This window comes from Astatotilapia calliptera, chromosome 18, assembly GCF_900246225.1.
Source record: "Astatotilapia calliptera chromosome 18, fAstCal1.2, whole genome shotgun sequence".
NCBI lineage: Eukaryota > Metazoa > Chordata > Actinopteri > Cichliformes > Cichlidae > Astatotilapia > Astatotilapia calliptera.
Window position 1 is genome coordinate 4274798 of NC_039319.1, and position 6632 is coordinate 4281429.

Genomic DNA, 6632 nt, shown 5'->3' on the forward strand with positions numbered 1-6632 from the left:
CTCGGGCCCCTTTGGAGGTGGGGTGCCCCCGGCCTCTCGGCCTGGGGCTCGGTCACTCAGGCGCAGCTGGGGGCCGGCGGAGCTCACGGGCGCGTCACTGCAACTCCCCCTGACTTCTGCTCCGCGGCTGCTGGGCGAGCCCTCATCTGGGACTCTCCTCAGCTCTTACTGGGACAGTGGCGCGGCTGCCCCTCTGTTGGTCTTCCATGGTCTCTTGTGTTCTGGGGGCCTCTGGATGTCTGGAGTTTTGATCTCCTCCATACCCGCTTCACACCCTGGAGGCTGTGGCCCCCCCACACTCCCTAGCAGATCATTACATGGAGAAACCTTTGGAATGCAAGCATGCTGATCCACACATGTATGCACACATGGGTATTCACAGACGCGGACTAAAGCTTTCTTGGCTGCTACCTCAAAGCACACTGTGCGCTGTCTATCTTGCGTGCTGCACAATATCGTTTATTATTTAGTAAATATTGATATCTATGGCTAGCTAGTTTATTGTGATGGTGCTTTGTTTTCTCTATTATTATGTTGCTCTTTGTTGTTTGCTGTCTCCTCTGTTTGTCTTTTTTTGTTTGTTTGTTTTTTTTCTCCATACAGGTGACCCAGGAGTTCTTTTTTTTTTTCTCTCTCTCTTCCCCCCCCTTCTCACCGTCTCTTCTCCCCTTTGGTTTTCTTTCTTTCTCTCCCCCTCTCTCTCTCATTCATTCCCCCTGTCCTATTTATTAAAAAAAAAAAAAAAATGACAAAGGATGAACTGAATCTCTGCCATCACGTAATGTCGCATACTGCTGTTTCTGATGTCATTTAAAAAAAAAAAAAAAAAAAAAAAAAAAAAAAAGAAATACATACGAATTTCAACTTTATTTATTTCTCTATAAAGATTATAAAGATAAGTAGTTTATGTCATTGTTGGTAAGATTTTTAATGATAAACCTGTGTGCAAAACAAATAAAGGAACATTAACAGTTTAAGTAGCTCCTGTCTTAAACATTTATTTATGTGTTTTGTTCTCTTCCACCCAGAGAGCTGACTGACAGGAGGAATGTCAGGATGGGTGTGTACTAATGGAAAATGTAAAGAGGAACGCGGAAACTTTCATCATCTCTGAAACACAAACACAGTAAACGTATCTGTTTGACTGGCATGCAGTTCAACAGCTTATTAGTGAGTTTGTTTCTCAGAAGCATCTCAGGGTGACGTCACATGATTTGGATTTCCTCAGCCAACGCTACCTATCAACCTATCCCAACTTCGATGTGTGAAAAGCAGGATACATCCTGGATAGGTCACAGGTCTGTTACAGGGTCAGCACACGTACACAGATATGCAGCCACTTTAGGAGTAACATGTGTGTCTTTGGACTGTAGGAGGAAGCTGGAGTGTCCAGAGAGAATTGTCAGGGAAAACATGACAACTCCACACTAAGTGTTAAATATAATGTCCAAGCCTAAATTCAGTGTTTAAATGTGAATGGGATTTGTTATTACATAAACATACAACAATTAGCAGTAACTCACATTTTATCTTTTTTATTTTATACAAGAAATGCATAATAACTGTAAGTTAAAAATCATATTTATAAAAACGAGAAAGGACCATTTTATCTCTTCAACAATTGCTTTTTAATTTTAGTGAACATGTTTTGTAACCAAGGCAGCACTGTGGTTAGCACTGTTGCTGCACAGCAAGAAGGTCCTGAGTTCAATTCCAACATCAGGCCGGGGTCTTTCTGTGTGGAGGTTGCATGTTTGCCGATGGGTCAGTGAGATGTCGTCTTTCTCACCCGATGACACGGTCATGGCTGAAAACTCACTGATTCTGATCCGTCGGCGGGTCCGCGCTTTGTGTTTACGCTCTTCTTGTGATTATGAAGCTGCAGGTTTGATCTCTCTCCAAACAATATTGACTGAACCAACAGCAAAAGAAGATCCAAACTACACTTCACATAAACATCGTCATGAATTCCCTTAGTTTCGCTGTTTTGCTTCCACCACGGTAAAAATCACTTCATGCACAGCTTTCTCTCTCTCTCTCTCTCTCTCTCTGTGTATACTCCAAGAACAGTTTCCCGTCTAAAAATCTGTTTTCTGCATTATTCACTTGCTTGTTACGCACAAGTTGTTTACAGCTCTGTCAGACACTGTTTTTTTTCCTTTTACTTACTTCCAAAAAAAGCCCCATTTCTGCTGTTCAATGGGCTTCTCAACAAATTTAAACTTTTTAAAATTATGCAAAATTGCAAACGCTCAGCTGTGTCTCTAATAAAACCTTTGTAACTTTGCTCTGCTTCACTTCAGCAGCATCAGGTAATGTTCATATGTTGATTAATGGTTTTCTTTCGTTTTTGATCTACTGCAGAATATTTTTACAAAATCCCAGGCCAGGAAAATCACCTTCATGTTTTTCTCTGTTTTATCCTCTTTGACACAAAGGCATCTGCTGTGATGCTTATACACCTTTGCTGAAGTCTTGCAAGTGTCAGATTTCTATTTATAGATATAAAAATATAGAAATGTACTGAATGTGTCTGAATTATAATATTTCTGACTGTCTGAGGCAAAATTTTCCTGATTCAAATCAAATCGAATTGAATTGAATCCTAGATTGAATCGATTCGGGAACTTGTGAATTGGAATTGAATCGATTCTAGAAATCAGTGACGAAACCCAGCCCTACTTAGGAACACCTTGCTGGTGCTGGCTTGCACCCAGTACAGAGGACAGGTCAGAGCTAAAGAGAAACGACATCCAGATTACCTCAAAGTTTGACATTTAACAAAACAATAGAGAAAAGCAGTAACTTCCAGGACACAGACTGATGGGGTTCAAGCAGAGAAAGGAGGAAACAGCTGTCTTGTTTACCTCCTACGCAAACCGGATGTTTGATATAGAGAAACAAGAGAGAGAGGACCATTACAGAGTTCCTATGAGCAGCCACAGCAGACATGATTTCTCCATCATGCTTCTTGTGTTCTTGATCCATTTCTTTTTTTGAACAGTTCAGTCACATCCAGTAAAAGCCCTCATCCTTCTTTCTCTGTGAGCGAGTGTTTTGATTGCCTCCACTGTTCTGCTTCTTATATTTCAATACATGAATAAATAATAAATAAAGCAATCAATTATACTGTAAATGATCATAATTATACTGTATATAAATTTTGTCTATAATTCGTAAAATCTGGATATTTTAGAAATCCCAGTAAGTGCCTTTAAACCTTTTATGGACTCCATCAAACTAACTGAACCTTCAGGGGAGAAAAGTCAATGCAGATAAAAACCTAAAACTGGATTTCAATAAAGATTTAACTTCTGGCAAAGCTGCTAAAGCAAATGAAAACCATCAACAAAACTTCATTGCTGATGAAAAGGAAACATTAAAGAATTGCTCGAAGGAAAACCATCAACTACAGCTGGTACAGTCCTGCACACTTACCAATGAGAGAGTCCGAACAGGTTGAATCTCCCGTGGTAATACTAGGTATGGACCGATCCGATATTACGTATCGGTATCGGTTCGATACTGACCTAAATTACTGGATCGGATATCGGAGAGAAATAAAAAATGTAATCCGATCCATTAAATATCCCATAGCGTAACTCAGCTCATAACCTTAGCAGTATGCCTCACGTGATAGAGCAGCTGTGGTGTGCGAGACCTGTCGGCAGTCGGGTTGAGCATTTGGAGCCTCGCTACCAAACCAATATTTCATCTCCCAGAAAGTTATCCCAAGAACTAAAGCAAGTTTGTCTAGCAAAGTTTTGCCAGGGGGGCAGGTGGGGCATCAACAGGGAAAGGGGGGCACAAAGAAATATCTTTCTTTCTTATTTTCATTTAAAATGTCTAGCTTTTAATAAATAGTTATCTGAATCTTACAACCAAAGTTTTAATCTGATGTAAAATGTATAGAAATCCATTACTGTATATAGTAACTATTAAGTCTAATATACCCTAGTAAGCTGTAGTACTTTTTCCTTTGGGAAGGTGCCATCTGTGCAGTCTGCAGTTCTGTTGTAGAAAGATTTTGAATCTATTTAATTATTGTAGGAATATAATCGATTTCGGTTCAATTTTTTATACATGCATTAAATTAAAGTTGATTACGTTGATTGAGCAGGTTGCTGGTTCGAGTCCCGGCTCCAACAGTCTCGGTCGTTGTGTCCTTGGGCAAGACACTTCACCCGTTGCCTACTGGTGGTGGTCAGAGGGCCCGGTGGCACCAGTGTCCGGCAGCCTCGCCTTTGTCAGTGCGCCCCAGGGTGGCTGTGGCTACAATGTAGCTGCTATCACCAGTGTGTGAATGTGTGTGTGAATGGGTGGATGACAAAATGTAGTGTAAAACGCTTTGTGGTCTATAGTAAAGCGCTATACAAATACAGGCCATTTACCATTTTTTTATACAAAAAGCAGCAAGATTTTAAATAAACTGTTTTATTGATTGAAAAAACACTATATCGGATTCATATCGGTATCCAAATTTATGATATCAGTATCGTCTCGGACATGGTATCGTGCCATCTCTAGTTAGTACTGGAGGGTCGAATGACTGCAGAGTGGACCCAGATCTGTACCATAGAGAGTAAGTGACACATTAAGAAAAAAAAGTTTTATTTTTCTGATTCTCCTTTATAGATGTGCACTAGCTGTACAGGAGAAAAGGGGATGACAGTTGAGTCAGTGTCACAAACACACACAAAGTTGTGTATTTAAGGGAAATGTAAAGAGAAGCGCTGAAACATTCATCTTCTCTGACACACACAAATAACAAAAATGTCTCTGTTTCACTGGCATGCAGTTCAACAGTTTATGGTGAGTTGGTTTCTCACACACACCTGAAGATGAAGTTGAAGTTGATGAAGTCAAATGCATTGATGAGTGCAGCACTCTGACATCCCAAAAGCTGTACAAATGTGAGAAAATGAGCCACATCTTGTCCAGAGAGCACGACTGTGACTTCATGTTAGACCCTCCTCAGCACTCCCTGAAATAAAACAGAGACACAGACTTTATGATCAGTTTATTTGAACATTTGATCAGGGCCTCAGTCGCAACTGTGTACTTATGTAAACCTGTGATTGTATATTCTTACTCTTTTCTCATCAATGCTATGTTGTGTACGTGCTTGGCTCTCTCTCTGTGGATCTTATCATAAATAAGTATGTCTGTGTTTCATTGTGTGTTTTTTTTAAAGGAGGATATATATTTAGTTTCTTTTCTGTGAAAATGTGATAAAGGTTTGCAGCATTACCCACGATCACAGTAAGTTCACTGGAATCCTGCTCATCCAGTTTGTTTTGTTGTTGTTTGTTGATTGTAGCTGATGTTAGAAAAGCTTTAGAAAGGAGTTCCACCTCCACTACATGCTACATCAACACGTTCTCACTCCTAACTAGTCATATACACGTAAAATCTCTGTCTTGTTCCTGTTTCTTTCATTTAAGGAATATTTCTAAACTGCAACATATGGTCTCCTTAGCTGAACTGGAAAAAATTGTCCATGCATTTGTGTCATCGCGTTTAGATTATTATAATTCCCTGTTTACCAGCTTGGATAAATCATCACTTTCTCGCCTCCAAGCTATACAAAACGCAGCAGCCAGACTACTAACTTGCTCTAGCAAGCGAGCTCACATCACTCCTATTTTATGTTCTTTACATTGGCTCCCAATAGATTTTAGAATTCGTTTTAAAATTATTGTTTTAACGTACAGCGCACTAAATGGCCAAGCCCCAGATTATTTATCCAAGCTTCTCACAAAATACACTACTGCTCGCCGTCTCCGCTCACAGACTAAGAGTTTGTTTGTTTCTCCCAGAACACGTCTGAAGACGAAAGGGGTCTGTGGCACCAATGCTGTGGAAAAGTCTACCTCTACAACTACGTTTGGTTGACTCTGTGGAATCTTTTAAAAAGCAGTTAAAAACTTTACTGTTCAAACAAGCTTTCTGTTGACCAATGCTTTTTACATTTTTATATTTTTAATTTACATTTAAACTCTATATTGTGTATATTGTGCAGCTGATTGACTGAGCAATGTCATGACGTGTGTGTACTGATGGAAAATATAAAGAGGAACACGGAAACATTCATCATCTCTGACACAGTAGAAATATCTGTTTGACCGGCAGTTCAACAGCTTATTAGTAAGTTTGTTTCTCATTATTATTTGTAAATATGTGTACAAATGGTTGGTTTTTTGTACTGTTTTTATCAATAAATCTCAGCAACAAAGGACAAACACCCATGTGTGTTGATTTCTCCCTAAGATGGCAAACTGAAACACTCCAAGTTGGTGACTTTTGGAGATTTATTTCCCTGGATGATTGAGAATGCATCAAGATGAAACACAAAAGGAAGTTCACAGCTTTTAGCAGCTCCCCCACCCCCTCATCCACACACCCCCACTCCCCTCCCTCCTGAATTCCTTTTTAACTACCTAATATACATATGAATGACTAGCCAATTTAGCTTCCACTTGGCTGAAGCTAAAGCTTAGCTAAAAGCCTACCAGCCATTTGGCTGGTGGCGGGTTTTATAGGTAGAAAGGTAGAAGCCTGGGACTCCTAGTGTTAACACCTGACCTGCCCAGAGGGTCAGTCAATGAGCTCGTCAATAGCTTCAATGCTAA